The following is an 18,626-nucleotide window of genomic DNA, read 5'->3' as shown; positions in this document are numbered from 1 at the left end:
AAACAAACATACAAATGAGAGAGTCTGACATGTTTAGCTTAGAGTCTGTTTATTTGCATAGTTCCAATATTATCTCCAAGGTGAATAAGATCGTTTTGAAATGGGTTTAAGTTTAGCGGTTTTTGTTTGGTTTCGGGCTTTCATTTATTTATTTACTTACTTTATTTATTTTCCATCTCAAAGTTTAGTTCAGGAAAGGTTCTTAGCAGGTTGGATTTCGCTATGGATGCGTGGTTCCCAACTGACTGAGTGACTCAAGTTAACCCTGTGTAGCTTGGCAGTTTCTCAGACTTTGTTTTATTGTTTTGAAGTACCTGACCAAGATAAATAATATTAGAAAAGTAGGAGTTTGACTGAAGAAATGCTCTGGAGAGGAAATGCTTTCTCAGGGAATGAGAAAGCCTTCCAAGAACACACTGTTTTTAGATGGAATATATTTTGCAAGAGGTTGTGCTGCTTGTCAATCAGCTAAGCAGCTACTCGGTAAAATATTCTTAATCACAGAATGTACTTAAATTTTGTTGTGTTATGAGAGGGTGGGAGTGATGGTGCAGGTTTGACTTGTTTGACTTAGGACATGTTGAAACAAACCCTTCAAAAAAACTGAGCTGCAATTGAGACTTATTGAGAACTCCTTCAGTTCAGTGCTATATGTTTATTTAGATCATATAGTGTTCTAATTAAAAGCTGAGTTTTCTTGCTTCTTACAGCTTCAAAATAAGTCAATCTAATTACAGTTCAAAGGGGGTACGCTTATAGTGTGATCACATCTGAATTTTTCTATCTGGAGTTATTTCTTTGCTAACCTGTGCATGTATTATCACGAGCTTCACCTGTAGTTCTTACCAGTGGGGATTTCTATCCATTCAGAGGTGATAGTGCATAAGGTCTGGATTCACCAAGTGATGAGCACAACACACTGTCTAGGAAATATCCATTTCGTTGCCAGCATAATGTGAAATTTGAGCTATTTGGATGTTCAAAAGCACTCCACCAAGCTCAAGAATTTAAAGAAAAAATTACGAGGCTGTGGGATTTTGTTTTGCTTTTAAACAGCTGTTTTAGGATCTGAGATTGCAGAAAGAAATGGAGTAAAATACCTTTAAACTTGTACAGTGCAGCAGGGGAAGGGAAAGAGCTCTTCTGGAAGCAATATGAACTTGGTAGAGTTCCTAGGGTACTTATGCAATAGCTGTTCTCAAGGATGAGGTTTGCCCTTTCAGTACTAGAAGCACATGCCTGTCATTGTTGGGTGAACCAGAGAAACACGTAAAGAAGTTGTGCAGAAGTGAATGAAAACACTTTTATCTTATCACCATGTTCTCTTTTTTTTCTTGTGTATGAGACTGTCGTGAACGATGCGCTGCTGGAATGGAGGAGGCAGCAAAATCTTCTGTTACGCTTTTTTTCAGTGGTAGTACAGTATGTTGGGTCTGTATGTGAAAGTGAGTAATAAGTTGGAAATACAAGTAATAATACAAGATTTAGGTCTTAAAGCAAGGAGTGTAATGTAGCCAGGTGAATGGACAGTGGGGTGACTTATGTTTCCCTTTCTCTTACTCAATAGCAGAGAAAGAAGTGGTTAAAAACAAATACAAACATGCTTTTTGACATGTTGCATTACCTTTTGGAGATTATTGCCAGGAATTAGATTATGTACTTGCAAGGAGAGTGTATGATATAAATAAACATCAACAGCAAGGCTGTTTCTGTTTCAAAGGTGAAGTGTTATTCCAAGTAGTGTTTACCTTAAAGATGGTGTCTGTATTACATGTGGTTTTTACGCTGGCCTGGGCTTTAATATTTATGGGATAGAGGGATCTGGTATTTGATGCCTTTTCTTTGCTGTTGGTCTCACACTTTAAGACTGCTGACCTTTTATGAGTGATCTAAGCAGTGTATACTTCTTGGAAGGAAAAAAGACCCTTTTATGTACGGCGTAGGTGCTCAGGCCTTTGTCACAGATGGAAATGGCATAAGCATGTTGGTCATCTATTCTCTTGATCACCAGTGCCCTCAATCAGGAAAACAAGCATTCCATCCAAGACTAAAAGCTTCTTTTTTCCCCCCCACAGTGTGGGTTAGGAAGCGGAGGAATCAACAGCTGCCTCTTATTTCTCAGTCTCTAGTCTCATGCTCATCCACTGAGGTCGAAAGCTTTTCCAAGGCACAGCGTTCTTCTGCTCATGGAGTCATTTTCCTTTTCTTTGTCTCTCTCATAAGGTTATACGTGTTTTGGGAAAAGAGGGTGAGAAGAGAGGCTTCAAAATGTTGGATTCCAAGGAGCATTAATCTGCACAGCATCGCTGTTACAAGATGATCCAGGTAGTTCTGCTGACTTGCCCAGGGAGCCTACACTTACTTTCATTTAGCAGATTCCATTGTCGTGCAAAGAGCTTGTGTGTGTCCTCAGTGTTGTGTTCAGAGGGAGCTTCTTGGATCTGCTTTCACAGCAGACCTCTCCTCTTGTGTTGTTCTCATCCCAGAGGAGCTTCTGTTGGAGCTTCTGCAGAGTCTTTCTCCTTTGAAATAGCTGTGTGCAACACCGGTACCGGGTCAAGGAGCTCTGTTCTACTCATTAGGTGGTACCCGAATGACACAGGTTTGTTCTGCATCTCACTGTTGTCTGTGGCATTTGGCTGCTGTTCAAAGCAGGTATAAGAAATATATATTTAAAAGATGCATGGTTCTGTCTAATAGCATTTATTTGGCAGGGTTTGGGAATGACAAAGCCTCATTCTTCTCCAATATTATTCTCCTCCCACTTTTTACCTGGCTGTAATGCCGAGTTTGTAAAATGCCTTTCTGTGTTTATATTGTAAGCTGAGAGGGAGAGTTTGTAACAGCAACATTGTATCAGTGTTTGGGTAGAACTTTATGACTGCAAATTCCCGTCATTGATGGAGAGGAGCTATTGCTTGGGTTTGGTTTGGTTTTGTTTTCCAAGGGAAATCAGGCTTCTGTTGACTTGTTTTGAGATTGTCTTCCTAGAAAATGAGGTTTTGAAAGCGAAACCTTACAAAGCACAGCATTCCCAAAGTCCCAACATCACAAACTTGAGATGGTGTGGGTGTAAGAACTGATGTGTTAGTTCTTTGCATGTTCCTCATGTGCAGCCCCAGGAGGCAGTTTAACAGGCATCGTTCTCATTGCTCATATAGTTGCACTTGTGGCTACATTTCCTATCTTTAATCTCCTGCCTTCCAAGAATGCATCTGCTCCATCATATTGTTCAGCTTGTGCTGCTTTAAATTTTATCATTAAAAACACTATTGGACAGTAAAGAATCAGTTTCCTGATGGATGCTTTCCCTGCCAACCAGAGATCCATGCTCAAACTGCTCAAAGTAATTGGGGAAAATGAAGTGAACAGGAAGCAGCATAACTGATGTCTCTATAAAAAGGGGGACCAGCCGAAGCTGTGGTGGGCTTATGGGGAACTCGAGGGTTACTTGCAGACTGGAATGTATTTGACTGTAAAGGAAAGCTTGCAGCTTGGAACTGTTTTTCTGTTCTAGTGGTGATGGTGGTAAAATATGATCCCAATTTACTCAGCAGTGTGCCTGCAAGGATAAGCTAATGAGTAGAAGCAGTAAGCGGAGTCTGCTCATTCCTGAGTCAGTGATATCCTTCCTCCTGCTTTCCAACTAAGGGTAGTTGCTAATCAACAGAGCTGTTCCAGACAAAATGCCAAAAGTCACTAGTGTTGCAGCAGTGCTCAGGGAGCTGAAAAAAATCACGGCTGGATGTATTCCTGTTGGATGGGAGCAGTCTTCTCCCTTCCCCCCCCCCCTCCTCCTTTTACATTTCTCTCCCGTGGAGAGTCAGACAGGATGGAAAAAGAGATATCTGTTGCGTTCTGTGGTCCTGATGCTGCTGGTACATAAATCCACCCCCAACCCCTCCTCCTTGGCCCCAGCATACTTGTCAAGAGAACTGTAAGTTCATCTGCCACTGGCTCCAGGCTGCCTCTCCTTCAGCCCTTATGATAAATGTTGGAGCTGTGGGTGGGTTTTACTCACTGTGCTGTGGCTGGGAGCAGTGACTGGGTGCAGTGCTCTCTCTTCTCTTTTAAAGGATTTGGGTGAAGAGCTGAGCTGTGTGACTTAATTCCTGTCCATGACTACAGTGAGAGCTATGCGTGAGCTCTGAGACTGTTGCACTTAGACTGCTTTTTTACTTATCAGTATTCACCTGTGATGTATTTAGCTTCTTAAAAAACACGAACAATTTATGTTGTTTTTTTCCATTTCACGTTGTTGTTTTCTCTTGTAGGCCCTTTGAAATTAATAAAAAAGAAAGAAATAATCCTAGTGGCTGCGTGCACTTGGCCAGACTTGTTTTCTCGCTGGGCTTTGTAACTTGATTAAATGTGATTAAGTGTACTCCGTGTCACTCTGGTTACTCCAGAGAGTGTCCACTGGCAGCACCCACCCACAGTGTTTTTTTCCTTTTGTGGATTATGATTGGAGGCATAATGGTTTATTACCAGTCAGCAGTAATACATGAACCCATTGCATCAGAGTGATTTGTTAATTATCTCTAACGTCAGATCAACAGACAATTTACATGTATAAAATACCACTTTAGAGACTGGTTTACAAATAAACATGGGCATAAGCTTTCTTTATCAAGGGGAGAAGTCATGTAGGAATCAATGTCCCAGGAAGCAACTGCTTTTCAAGTCCAGCCGTTGCTGTCACATACTTGAAGCTTCAAAATAAGCTTGATCTGAAGTGGGATGTCTCGTTTTTCTCCATTCACAATGCCTATAATTCCTGCTCAAAAAACCCACCAGCACATTTTTCTTCGATATGGAAATAGGAAGTAAAGCTCTGTTAATAAACTTGAGTGTTCTGTCAGGGAAGCGAAGTACGAGAACAAGCTAAAAATTCCTCTGTAAACAACTCACACTTAAATATGCTAGCAGATGTTATTCTATCACTTTGAACTGTGCATCACTGAAGTGTATTGGGATATCTTAAAATAGTCGGGGGTGGTGGCCAGAGGCTCTAGACTACTATAGATGGTGAGGCTGCTCTGCTGCAGCAATGAAATAAGCCAGAAGTACATGCTGCTAAGGTCATTTGCCTGCTCAAGGTCAGCGTGTTCAAAGTCAGCTGCTCGATTTGCCAGCATGGTTTTACCGTCAGCGTTACAGACCAGAGGAGAGTCCCGATAACGTGATAATGTACGGATTTGCTGCCGGGAGTGAATTGAGGCGCTCTGAACCATTTTCCCCCCTTTTAAAGTGGCAAGGCTGTGATTGCTGGTTTATTTCCTTATCTGAGCAGCCAGTGTTTAATGTGAAGATAAGCTTCTGTGCCTTGTGCTTGAAAACAAATTGTTGATTTGGCAAGTGTTTGTTTGCACTTGGTGTGCAGTGCTCATTAATTGTTTAATTGACTTCCTGTTGTGGACTTGTTTTGTGATTAACCGGGATCCAGCCTCAGCCATTAAAAGTGCCCTCCAGGGGTGGCAATCTCGGCTCATCCAAACCTCGCTTATCTGCATCCAAACCTTGCTTATCTGTCTACTTGATAATAAATGTAGTTTCACTCCTCTTATTTTCTAGTCAACATACTGTAGTCTCTCATACCTTATTATTCTCTGTGATGGAAGTAGAAAACAAGGATAGTTTTTCATGGGGAGGGAGCTGGCTGTAGAAAAGAATGATGGGGTTCCTGCAAATTGACAGCTGTTTTTATTCTCTCTGAGCACCCAGCAGAGTATCATAGGGATGGGAGAGAAGGAAATAGCAACCGGCGTTCTGGGCATAACGCACACAAAGCATTAGAAGGTGCCGTGTATCTGCTGAGATGCGAGCAGTTTCAGCCTGTGTTCTCAGTTAGTTGTGATGGTAGGTGCAGCAGCCTAAATGAGAGCACAGATGACAGTTCTCCTGGTGTTCAAATGTCTGTAGTTTGAAGAGAAGGGAAAACCTGTATAATATTAAAGGAGAAGGAGCTCTGCTCTTGTCGTGTTTCCCTTTGTTGAGGTCAACTGTGAAATTTATCATCAGTGAAACTTTGAGAAGCAGCTTTTATTTCTTACGCATCAGTTGTGCCTGAATGCGATCATTTATCTCGCTGCACTGATAGGTCACAAAGACTTGCTCATCCTTTCAGTTCATGTTTGTGTGCGTGTGTGGGTGTCTATCAGATATCTTAATTGTAGAAAACAGCAGTGTTGGTGTCAGGCTGTATTTGTAAATACTACGTCTAGCTCTTCCCACTGTCCCTGTCTTGAAAATATGGCTCTGTTTTCCTGTTGTAAGAGCAGGAGGTAACAGATCTCAATCAATGTGATGGAAACTGAAGCCTGCACCCCAGTCTGCGTCTTTTCCACCTGGCATGGTAGAGTTCACCTTTGCTGTGAAGGCAAGCTGCTTTGTGGGCTCTTTCTGCATGAGAACCTGACACCCAGCAGAAGCCTTGCTGCCCCTTGTGCCTGTTTGGCTGTGCACCTGCAGGCTGGGACAGCCACTCATATGTGGATGCAGCTTGGAGGGACAGGGCTACACCACAGGCAGGGCCTCATCATCCCCTCTAGTGCCCAAGTTAGAAAGCAAGCAAGTTGGGCAACTGCAAACAGGCAATGTGCATGCATGCAGAACTCCTTATACTTGGCTGGTTTTGCTCTGAACCAGCACATGACATACTATCCTGATTTAAAAAAACAAAAACAAACAAGCAAAAAATAGTCTTTTGTGATTTCTAGCATCAAGCAATAAATGGCAGAAGTGTCTGGCATACAAACTAGTACTGGGGATGTAATTAAGTAAAACTTATATGGGAGGGGGGTTAAAACTGAATATTACCATAGGGTTATCAGTTTAAAAGTTCTAAAACTGACTTGAGCTGTTAGAGTATGCTGTGGGTTGCAAACTGATAGCAGTACTTAATGGTGTTCCCATCATGGGGTGGATCACACTGGGCACAGTGATGTCTGGAGAGGGAATCAGTTTTGGGCTCCTGACCTCTCTGGAATGGTAGTTAGATGTGGGGTCGTGGGTCTCAGCATTTTTTGGTAATGTGAAGCTTAAAAAGTGAAACAGGAGGAAAGAAATGTGGATTATGCGATAAGACTTCTTACTTCACTTTGGTTTTTATCTAGGCTTGAATTATTTCAACGACTTCCACTTTTCAGTGTTGGAAAGCTTTGCTTTATGTGAAGAATTGCTGGGAAAGCCTTGTAGTTAAAGTTTGTCTGGATGATGATTAACTTCTATATGCAGAAGTCAAGTGTTTAACTCATAATGAAATTTATTTCTTGCTGTTTCTGTTATGGTCTGACTGCCCAACTGCTGGTTGAATGGAGCAAGTCTTTTATCACACAGAGTTGACACGCAGTGTAGTTTTTTCTTTGTCAATGCCACTTATGTCTTGCCCTGTGTAATTTCCCTACTGAACATAATGTTTGATCTTGGAAACAGCTGGTTTTGATTTGTGCGGGCTTAAAACACACCAAAATAGCAGGAAATTCTCAGGTATTTAACGAGGGGGGAAAAATTGTAACACCGTGATGTGTTAAATAAAAGGATAAGCAGGAATTAATGAGTTATTAGTGCCTGGAGGACTCTTGCACTCTCTTAATCCACTTCTGCGGTGCTGGTAGGGAATGCAGCAGGACCTGGAGTAGGTGAGGAAAGCAAGTCTGTGTAGCCACGTGGTGTTCCTGAAATAACGACTTCAGTGTCGCCTAAACCTAATTAACACTTCATTTCTGGCTGTTCTCAGGTTTGCTGGATATGATTTATGAAGTATTTATAAACAGGGAGCACTTTTTATGTTGTGTTTTTTACCTATAACACCATTTTTAGCTTGTGTACAGATGATATCAAATGACTTTATAGCACACTCTTCTAATGTAGAGGCGTCTGGTGTAAAATCAAACGAAAAGCCCCAAAACATATTCTGATATTTCAGCAGTGGGTTGGGTGCAGGTCGTACCCCTGCACAGCTTTGTAGCTTTTTCTGAAGCTTCAATGTTTTTGTGCCTGGAGAATCTGTCTGTGCTGAGATGCCAGCTGGATGCTGCTGGCTGGTGTGAGGTTAATGCCATTGAAAAGCCTGTTTGCACATTTGGTTAGCAGCATCTACAAGTAGATCATCCAGCCCTCAGGTAGGTATCCTGCCTGCGAAGTGACAAGGAGGAGGACAAGCTTGGGGGAGTGGGGGGAGACTAAATCACCTTCTTGTTGCCTTCTGAGGATGCTGAAGAAGGCAAAATAGGGATCCGAAATTGGTCATTGTTGTCTGGGGGGAAAAGTGGTACAGATACCAAAAGCCAGCAAAAACATGGTTTAATCAAGCCCAGCATTTGTCAGTGTGCTTGTTTGACGTTATTGTGGTGTAACAACAGATTCTTTTCTGTAGCAGAAAGGCTTGTAATATGTGAAAAGCTTCCCAGTCTCTAAAATGGCAATAATTGGTGTGGAACAGCACATATTCTAAGTGCTCTCTCCAGCTTGTTGCTCAGTGCTCGCTTCTCATGGTCGGCAGTTCCCCTCCAAGAAAAACAGGAAACTATGCTGGCAGGACAGGGAAGTTAGGGAGGAAAGCTGCGTGTGCCTCTGTTTATGGGACTGTGGATTCCCAGGTAGCAAAAAGGTAAGAGAGAAAAGGGAAGTTACAAGGGGGATATGTGCATTTTCTCAACCTAAGCACGCAAAAAATGGGGAGGGAAATGTATATGAGAAATGGCTGCTCTTCGAGTGAAGGGCCATACAGGCCTTTAAAGACTGGACTGGAGAAGTTGGAGGCGTCCTCAGTAGTCTGACACTTTAACAAAGTCTTGACCTTGGAGTTAGGCTGGACCAAGTAAATGATGCAGTACCTTAAATTTATTAAGAGATGTTATGTTTGTATTTAAAGGCTCTGTTGATGAAGAAGAAATGCAACTAGAAATACTCTAGCGCTTGCTTTGCTCCTTTGCCCAGTGAGGGCAAATTGAGGGTCGTCCAAGTTACTTCTGAATCATGGGTCTGTTTACTTTCAATAATTTATTCTGTATCGTTGCTCCCGAAAATCTTCTCAGAGCTGTATTTAATTTTTGTGGCAGACTTCTGTGAGCCTGAGCCTATGAGAAACTATGTGAAAAATGAAAACCAGCTCAGATTTGTTCCAAAATGCACTCCCATGCCTGCCACCCATAGGTTGGGATTCTTTGCATATTTCCACTGGGTACTGTTCTTTAACCAAAGCACCTAGAGCAGACGCTTCATTTGGGATATGAGTGCTACTAGGTGTTCCTAGGAGTCTGAGTTCCTCTTCTTCTCTGAAGGAAGAATACTTTGCCTGTAAAACAAGGTTCTTTTGGTTTTTTGGTGTTCTTTTTTTGGTGACATATGGGATTTGTTGGTGTAATTAGTCCGGTGGCTGGGGAATCCTCCTTAACTTGGAACCATGTGGCAGTACAGAGAATAGTGGTAATTCCTATTATGCCTGCTGGCCTGTAGTAAACGTGCAAGACCCAACATCTTCAACATGAAGCTCTTAAGGCACGTATACCTACAAGAGATTAAATGTGCAAGTGTTAGAGGAGCTCTTGGTTACGTTACAGGTAGGTAATGCTTTTCTCTGACAGTTGCTCACTAATCTGTGTGATTATTTGGAGTATTTAAGTACCTTCAGGTAAGCGGCCAGCTTTGCTGCTGTAATAACACCTTACATAACTGGGGCCTTCCCACGCGGCTTGCAGGCTTGAGGCTTAGTGACATGTTAGTTTGTAGAACGCTAAAGAGGTAGAGATGCAAGAAGAGCTGAAAGCAGACGATGTGTAATTAAGAACATTGCTTCGGAGTGGTTTTTTTTCTCTTTATTTTCTTAATCTGATGGCCATCATTTATTCTATTTGCAGTTTTTGTCACGTGGAATAGACTGCTGTTTGTTACTAAATAACTTGTAGCTGAAAGGAATTCTTACCTTTTTCCTGGGTATTAATCCATAGCATGGTTGAATGCGGTCTCTTTGTGAATGTTAACTTCTAACTTAAGCTGCTTTTTAAGGAAAGATTGTTAATATTTGCACCTTTTTGTTTATATTCAGACTACATTTTGAGTGTTTTCTTGCCATTAGCCATAGTCTCTTCTTTGAGCTTGCTTATGGCATGTGAAAACTGTCTAAATGCCCTGCAATGTGATTTGTGAAATGTGCATGTTTTACAAATGGGTATGTTGGGGTATTTTCTAATGCCTTTTACAAAATTAAGCACACATTTGTGCCAGATAGCAATGTCTTACCATTAGATTTCAATGGCAGTAGGATACGCTTCCCTTTGCATAGAGGGGGCAGTCTGTGTAATCTCATTATTTCTCCTGCATAACCCTTCAGTAACAGGTGGGAGAAGGCAAAGGGCTTTGGAACATGTACATCAGCCTTTAATAATCAGCTGAAACGCATAACACTAGCTCTGAATGATCAAAGATTCATTTAGTATCCAGTTCGTATAGTGGCTGACAGTAAAAACGTAAGTAGAGGCGCAGTAGTGAAGGCTAAGAAGGTACATGTGTGTCAATAGCTCCTCAGATGCTCTCCCAGCTGCTCCATCTGGGGCTCATGAGCTTCCTTTTGTCGGTTCTTTTGCTTCTGTTTTGAAAGACGCAAACTTTTAGCATGACCAAAAGCCAGCAGCAGAATCTCACAGTCCGGTTGCGTCTTCTGAAATAGGTTTTATACTCAGTGTGTGAAGAGATCCTGATCTGTCACAACAGATAGTTTCGTTGTGTGAGTGACCGATGTTTCAGAACGGAATCGTTGCCTGCTGGTTTTGCTGAGCCAGGCAAGTGTCTAGACAGATTGGGAAAACTGTTGGAAAGGTGATTTCCTGAAGCTGTGTGACCAGCTGCCCGAGCTGGGGGCTGCCCCTTGCTGACTGCAGCTGGCACGTCGGCATGTCTCGGCCCTTGCAAAAATGTTTTCTTTGGATTCCAGTCCTTGCATACTTTAACCTTGATGGTTATTCCCCACTGGCCCTTTAAAGGGCATTTTGTGCACCTTCATTAGGAATGGCCCTCCTCTGTCCTCCACTGAGCTTTATTAACCCCAGGAAACAAACAGGATTGCTGGGGGAGGGAAAAGGAAGTAGACTTTGGAATTCCTCTGTTTGCAACTACTTGTTTTGTTCCAGTTAATAAATATGATATCAAAATCAGTTCTTTTGTTTGTGTGAGAAGGGTTCACTCTAAGTTTGCTTTTAGTTAGATGCTGCATATGGAAATGAGTGAACAAAAAATAGCAGGTTTGTGCTGAAATCGGTCTTGGGCCCTGTGTGGAAAAAGGGTGAGCTGCTTTCTCTTCCTGTTCCTGCCCTGCAAAAAGGGAAGGGAAGGGAAGGGAAGGGAAGGAAAGGGAAGGAAAGGGAAGGGAAGGGAAGGGAAGGGAAGGGAAGGGAAGGGAAGGGAAGGGAAGGGAAGGGAAGGGAAGGGAAGGGAAGGGAAGGGAGAGCTCTGCAGAGGTGACAGCACAGGCCTTGTTTCCCTGAGGCCTTACCCTGAGTGTGTGGCAGTGCAGCAGGTGGTTGCTTCAGTTCTCTCCTTATAGCTTGCTTATCCTGCTATTAATAAATCTCCTAGGTAGCATGTGTGTGTTAAGAAGTGGGTGGAGAAAGTAACTGTACCTATTGTGAGTCAACAGTCAGTTTTTATGGCATTGAAATGTTTCTATGTTTAAAAAAGAAAAAAGCCTCAAAAAAGAAAAAATCACCAATGTAGAAAAATCAGATACTCAACATTTAGCCTTCTGACCTGTGAGTGATGCATGTTCTGATTTCGTTAGAACAGGTAATCCTGTGTCATGCAGCTCTTGAATGTTCTTTACAGCATTTTTTAGAGCATTTTGGGAGCAAATTCATGATGAGCTTGTTGTAATAGCGTACATGGGATAAAGAAAATAGCTTATAGGTTTGTTCTGGAAATGATGACTTGACAGTAGCCTCTGGCAGCAGAATGTAGCCATCAATAGTGTGTTAATCCAGTTAAGTAGAGAGCCTTTCATAGGGAAATACAGGTCATGTGTGCTAGCTAAATAATTATGTTTAAAGTAATCATGGAACCTGTAAACATTGCCTCTATATCTTTTATGATTGCTTTGATGTTCTTATGGCACAGCAGTAATGGTAGCACACTTGGTGTGGTTTTTGGTGCTATTTTGGAATGTTCTGATCTGAAACTGTGTTGAAATATGAGAATTAACTTTGCTAAATTTTGCCTATTCCTTTTACTATTTAGCAAACAGCGAACAATATGGCAGTTCTAATTGCACTTGGGGGTTCAGTTCAGTTCATTCTCTTTCCCCACTAAATACGAGTTTAGTAATTTCACAGTTAAGCAACAGTTTAATTCAGCTAGAATCAAGGAGATACCACGTTAAATGCATGATTGCTTTATACAGTTAACATCTGTTTTTAACTTCAGTCTCTTAACTTATAGACTTTGTTTAAACATTTTGTATCCACGCTGAAGAGTGAAACAAAGAAACTATGATTTCACTTGTCTCTCATTTCAGTGGGTATTCTGGCACCAGTGAGGGATAAGAAATACACAACACAGTGAGGTATGTGCTTATACTGTAGAATGAAGCCTGTTTGTGGTAGCTCTTTTTGACTTGGTAGAGCTGGTAACATGATGCACTGTTCAGATTACTGTGCTGTTCTTGATTAAAAGATACTGCCATAGATTGCTTCTATTTGTTTAGGGCTGAATGTGGGGTTTTGTTTTGTGTTGCTCCCTTCCTATAAAACTAATTAAGCAAAGTTAAACGCTTCGTCTGGGTTGATAAAAATCTGGTAAAGTCTTGTAGGACAGTTCAAATGGAATGCGTATGAGCTGAAGAGATACGCAATTGGAGTCTGTTGGTTTTTATTGTGTTTAAAATAACAGAGATGGTGTAGAAACTGATTTAGTATCTTCAAGAAACTTTCACACCTATGGTTTTGTAACTCGTATAAATTTGTGTATGTCAGGTTTAAAACAAGTCAGTCCATAGGTATAATCCTCTGTTATAATTATGTATGTGATCACTTCTCATTCTCTGGAGTTATAACCACTTTTGTAATCATAATACTATATTGATATATAACACATAACGCACGTTAAAGTGAATGCTATAATATTACATTGGCCATCCTCAGACAGCATCAAAAGGTAGGCAGGATGTCATGATCTCTGGTTTGCAATAGGACTATCTTGCCTTTTTGTTTTTAATTTGTCCTTTTTTTTTTTTTTTTCTGTTGTTTGAGGTTTCTAAGTAGGTAAAGACATCTCTCCTTGTTACTTCACCAAGGCAGCTTTTTGTCTTCGCATACTCTCAGTACCATAGCAAGACTTGGCAAATCCCTGACACACATTTTGTAAGCTGTAGTGACTTTTATCTTCAGATTATCATTCTTTCAAAAAGGAAAAAAATAAGCAGCTTGTCTTAGAAGTCTGCTGGGTTTTATGTCTTTTCCAGTCAGTTATTTTTAGTTGTTTTCCTACAGTCTTAGATTGTAGTACAGGCTGATTTCCCCAAGGGTATTCGCAGCTTCAGAGACAGAAAATAATACTGAAAAGAGTAAGCCACTCATCTAGTCTTGTTCTCAAATGACTAATGAAAGTACTCATATTTGTCATTATTCTCTTGTGGATTCTTTTCCTCTTAAGGTTATGTTACTGTTCTCTAAGTCTCTGGTCTCTTGATTTTGATATAGTCCTGATGGAGTTCTTTCTTTCTAACTTTGTTCTCAAGAAGTTATTTCTGTGTAGGGCTCCCAAGTATTCCAGCTTCTCTGTGGTTGCATGCTTATAGATAATTTTGCTCACTAGTGTCCTGGCGAAGTTATTAACGTACTTGTTGTTTATAGAGCCTCTTCAAAGTTGTTTGACAGCAGTTCTTTCTGGATAACCCTAAGCAAATGTATGGGAATTACTACCAGGGTTTCTCTTGAGTATATTGCTCCTCTGCTTGTTCATGCTATAGCCTATCATCTCTTAAATCTAGTCAGTAAAAATTCCTCTTAGTGCTGTCAGTCTTCATCTAGATTTCATTAGGTAAATAATGATTCAAGCTGATCTGGGGGAAATTTCATGTTACATCCCATTGAGATGATGGCAGTGATCCTGTCTGATTTCACCTATAACCTTTGGCCAATACCAGCAACCAAAAACAACGAAAGGAATGTCATAAATTTGACGCTAAAGGAAATATGGTCTCTCTCTTACTGAAGGCACAACAAGGCCAATGGTGTCAGAAGCCTCACTAAAAAGCGAGGGTGTAAGCTAGAATAGCTGTGCTCCCACCCTTTGTTAGGGATGAGTCCTGGGGCTGCTACCAAAGATGATGCTGGTGGTGAAGGAATATGTATATGGTACCAAAGTGGCATGTTGTGCACCTTTTTTCTGTGTACTTTATATTATATATGAAACAGGGAGAAATCCCAATAGTTTTATTTTTGCAGATTTTGTTAGCAATTGGTATTTTTGGTAAATATTTAGATGGTTTGTTTTGCTGGTTATTTGATAATTGAAGTTCTCTTGAAATCATATGGATCAGGGCTATTGTGTGGTATTTATGTCAATTCTTGGTATTTAGGAGTGCTTCATAATCTTTATTTGTATTCTAGTAATGCATTCTTAATAGTATAATGAAAGAACAGTCGTGTTCTTGAAGTAACTCCTGCTATTTCCCCCCCCCCCCAAGTTCAGGAAACGTTTATTGCTTCTCACACTTGGGCAGCAGAGTTTCCTGCAGAGATTTGTGAAATTCTGTGAAGTATTATCTCAAAATATAGAGAAGAACTGGCAGGGGAAACAGTGTACATCTCCTTCTTCTTGGGAAGGCAGCAGGCCACGAGCAGCCAGTTTGCTGAGGGTCTGGTCTTTGCTGCTTCAGTTGATATCATCAAAAGGTGTTTCCTTTTGTTGGGTGAATGGCTGTCTGTAGCAGGAACAGAATGAGGGTTTTAGTCATAAGTAACGAGCTGCTCCCAATTATTGGCGACCTGGACTGTATTTGCTTCAATGAAAGGCTCCCATTTTTATCCATTTATTATCAAGATGCCATTATTATCTATTTTTTCCTCTTTAAGCCATGCTGTTTGCTTTTAACCTTTGTTTGCTATGAGAGCAAAATATAACTTTCTACTTGATTGAAACTAATGGCTGGTGGATTCTAGTTTAGCCTGCATTCCTCTTTGGTGTGGCTGTAGAGGGCCCGCTCTTGGTGCTAGAGGTCACGCAAGAAGCTCTTTCAAAGGGAAATCAAAGCTAAAAGCGAAGAAAATGGAACACTGCTGTAGTGAGAAGCAGAAATGGCAAAGAGAACTTCTATGCTTTAGTATTTGGGTAGAGTGCCTTGAATGTTTCCATGTAATGGTGCTTTAAAAATATTTGCAATGCGGAGCCTGCAGAAATGCTGGGCTTTTTGCAGTCGCATTCCTGTTGCAGCGTGCTGTCAGGTTCTGATATGACATCAATCTGGATGTAATGGATACATAGTTAAGCAGTTTATTTTAGGATCTGAAACTCTTCTAAGAATAGAGTGGCTCTCCTTTCAACAGGAAAGGACAAATAAATTAAAATGTGATACCAGGGAAGGAAAAAATAGGGAGAAAAAACAGAGCAAAGTATCTAAAGGGAGGAAAAAAAAATGGGAAAATAAGTACAACAACATGAACGGTGGGAGTTCAAGGCTGGAGAAGAATATGTGGAGGACTTGAATATGGATTCTTTGAGCAGGCTGTGGTACGGTGGCAAGCAGGTGATGCGACATGCTGGAAGGCTGAAGTCTTACAGTCTAGCCTACGAAAATAGACTTGTGTAATTTTCCTTGCTGGTGGTCCTTAGGTTTAGTGGCACGAGGGAGGAAGGAATAACCTTTCAGATTTCCAGTTTTGGCAGAATGGTGTCAGTTTCTTACCCTGGTGCCCAAAAAGTTTAAGCTTTGTAGTATTTACTTGTGATTGTGTCTGTAGAATCACTAAAACACTAGTGAGAACATTACTTGTTCTGATGGTGTCATATTTTACACCAGGGATCTAATCATAGAAACCAGAAGGGGAAAAACTTACCAGGTCATCCAGTCTGTTCGCTTGCCAGAACATCATAAATTAGTACAGCATTACACAAGTGAAAACGAAGGTTGGTGAACATCACTGTATACTGTATGTTCAGAGCATTTTTGTATTCTTTTTTTGTATAGATCAACAGATCTGAATAAAATGTTGTGCCAGGTCTACGTGTTGGCAGTAGACTTAGGACCTGAAAGTGTTTCAGAATATTTTTGTTCACCAAAAAGCCTCTACCACAGTAACCTTGAGCAAGCAGATTTAATTTCATGTGTGTTTACCCACCTGCCCCAGTTGCTGCTCTGTGGATTTTTTTTTTTGCCATAAATGAACTGATGCTTCTGTTCATTTACTCTTTTTATTTTCTGCTTAGCAGCTGACATGGCTATTAAGTGACTAGGTAATACTTTATATCCAAAGTGAAGTTGATTTTGGTGTTCCATTTATCTGGGGAACAGGGCACGGATCTCCTGTGTTGAGCTGTGGCATCAGTTCTTGTTGCTGGACCCTTTGTTTTTGGATGGCCTGTAGTTTGAACATTGCAAAATTAAGTGATCAAATGTTAATGTGATATAATCCTTTTTAAATGATAACTTCTTCAATAGCTCTCTCACTTGTTTCCCTTTTTAAACAGACCAACTTAACAAGTGTACTGTCTGTTTCCTGGGATCACGTTATTGGTGTTGGTGCTTGAATTGACAGTTTCTTTAATCCAATATCCCTGCATAAAATGCATGTAATAAAGATACTGACCTTTTATCTAAAATTACAGCTTCCTTTTCTCCTGACAGGCTGTGACATGGGCAACAACCTTCAGTTTACAAGTCATGATGGTAGATACTGGAATTCATACATGTAGAACACTATTAGAAAGGTAAATAGGATAAACATGGTAGTTTGTGTGAATACAGAGTGACCTCCAAATACGAGGCAGATAAATGATGTGAAATCAATCTGACCGGTTTTTGGTGAGCTTTCTATAATTCAAACAATGTAATTTAAGTCAAATGTTGTCAGTCAATTGCAAAACTCCATCAGATCATCGCCGGGAACCAGTCAGATGGGTGCACATCAGCAGTGAAAATCTTTTCACAGCAGAGGAGGATGCTAGAAGATCTTTGTACCTTTTCAGATAGCTCTACGGCTTGTTTACTTCCAGTGCAATATGCCCACAGGAAGAACTGTTGTGCAACAGATAAGTGCTAGAAAGTAGCTTCACTGAATGGTTTGTGGCTCTCATGGCTGTGCTGCAGGCCTGACATGTGCACTTGCTCTGATGTGGGACCTGAATACAAGTGCTTTTGCAGGAGTTGGTCCTGTTTTCTTTTTGTTTTCTAGCTACTTAGTATAATATGTTAAGACACACGTGGTTCTTGACATGACAGCTGTATATCCTTGTATTGTTGGGCTTTATACCTGAGCTATGCCAAAGTGGGAATCCTATTTTAAAATAAAGGAAGGAGGAGAAAAAAAAGAAATAAATGACCCTTGGTATCTTCAGCTTATGTTTGGGTACTGCAAGTCCATGCACACTCTAATGGAAATAGTGCTTTGTACTCCCACTAAATCAATAACAACTAGGCAAAGGGATGGGAATTAAGATCTTACTTTTCTTTAGTGCACTCTGATTTATGAAGCCTTCAAATCTGCCAGACTGAACCATTGTAATTTTTCTTCCTTGCTTTTTCAGTGCTGGAGAGCAATGCTTGTGCTTGCTGCATGCAAATGCACACAATCAAGCTCTGCCCAGGCGGAGGTGGTTCTGCATCCTGGCTGCTCCACCACCTGGGCACAAATTAAGGGGCTGTGTGTGTAATGATGTATTCCATAGGAAGGCAGCAGATGAGGTAACTTCTCTCTTGGAAAGAGAAAGCATTGGTTTTTGTTTCTTTTCAATCATTATATGATTTAGTGTTTTTTTTCTGTAGGTATAGTAAAGGGAAGGACGGTTGGACTAGATGATCTTGTAGGTCCTTTCCAACCTTGTGATTCTATGATTCTATGATCATGCAGTGCATGCAGCATCTTCAAGTGGTCCGTAAGAGTGGAGTGCTGTGCATAGATGCATGCTGATGGCGAGGGCAGAGGTAATGTCCAGGTTGCACCTTCATTTGCCAGCCTCTACTCTTACAATAGCACACTGTGAGATAGGTAACCCCAGTTGGTATTTTGTGTATTGACACTGTGCTATCCAAAACGGGGATAAAAGGTATTAAATTGCAGACATTATTCACTAGTAAAACATGTGAAGAATTTCTCCGTACATGGAATTTTCTTCTTTCTATTGCTGTATCAGTATCTCCTTTGCTTAAGTTTCATTTAATTCAAAAGCTATTCAGTGCATCAAATACGTAAATAAGTCACTTAGTAAGCTTGTTAGATTCTGCTTTGATTTCCTCTTCTCTCTTGTTCTCCCTTCTTGATTTTAAACCCTACGTTTAAATTAACTCTTTTTTTTGCAGTGATTGTTCCTTTTTTTTCCTCAATAGTTACATAGTTGGGTCACTCTCCTATAAGGTTTTTAAATCCTTTCTCTTTTTCAGGGTCAGGGTTCAAAGTTAGTGGCAGCTGCATGTTAATCTC

At 40.8% G+C, this 18,626-nt stretch overlaps 1 protein-coding gene across 5 annotated transcripts in view; it reads left to right on the top strand.

Annotated features, from left to right (window-relative positions):
• The window catches only part of HIPK3 (homeodomain interacting protein kinase 3), an 83,412-nt gene that overhangs the window by 39,429 nt on the left and 25,357 nt on the right, over positions 1 to 18,626 (top strand). Inside the window, exon 2 of one of the 5 annotated variants that reach the window (XM_085549908.1) lies at positions 12,506 to 12,553. The exons of the other annotated variants lie outside the window; for them this stretch is intronic. The gene's annotated coding sequence lies outside the window, so the exon portion shown is untranslated. The remainder of the gene's footprint in view (positions 1 to 12,505; positions 12,554 to 18,626) is intronic. 5 annotated transcript variants of the gene reach the window in all.

This window comes from Coturnix japonica, chromosome 5 (genome assembly GCF_054131305.1).
Source record: "Coturnix japonica strain WE chromosome 5, WE-NBRP24, whole genome shotgun sequence".
NCBI classification, from domain to species: Eukaryota; Metazoa; Chordata; class Aves; order Galliformes; family Phasianidae; genus Coturnix; species Coturnix japonica.
The sequence above is the reverse complement of the archived record's forward strand: the minus strand, read 5'-3'. Positions and strand labels throughout refer to the sequence as shown.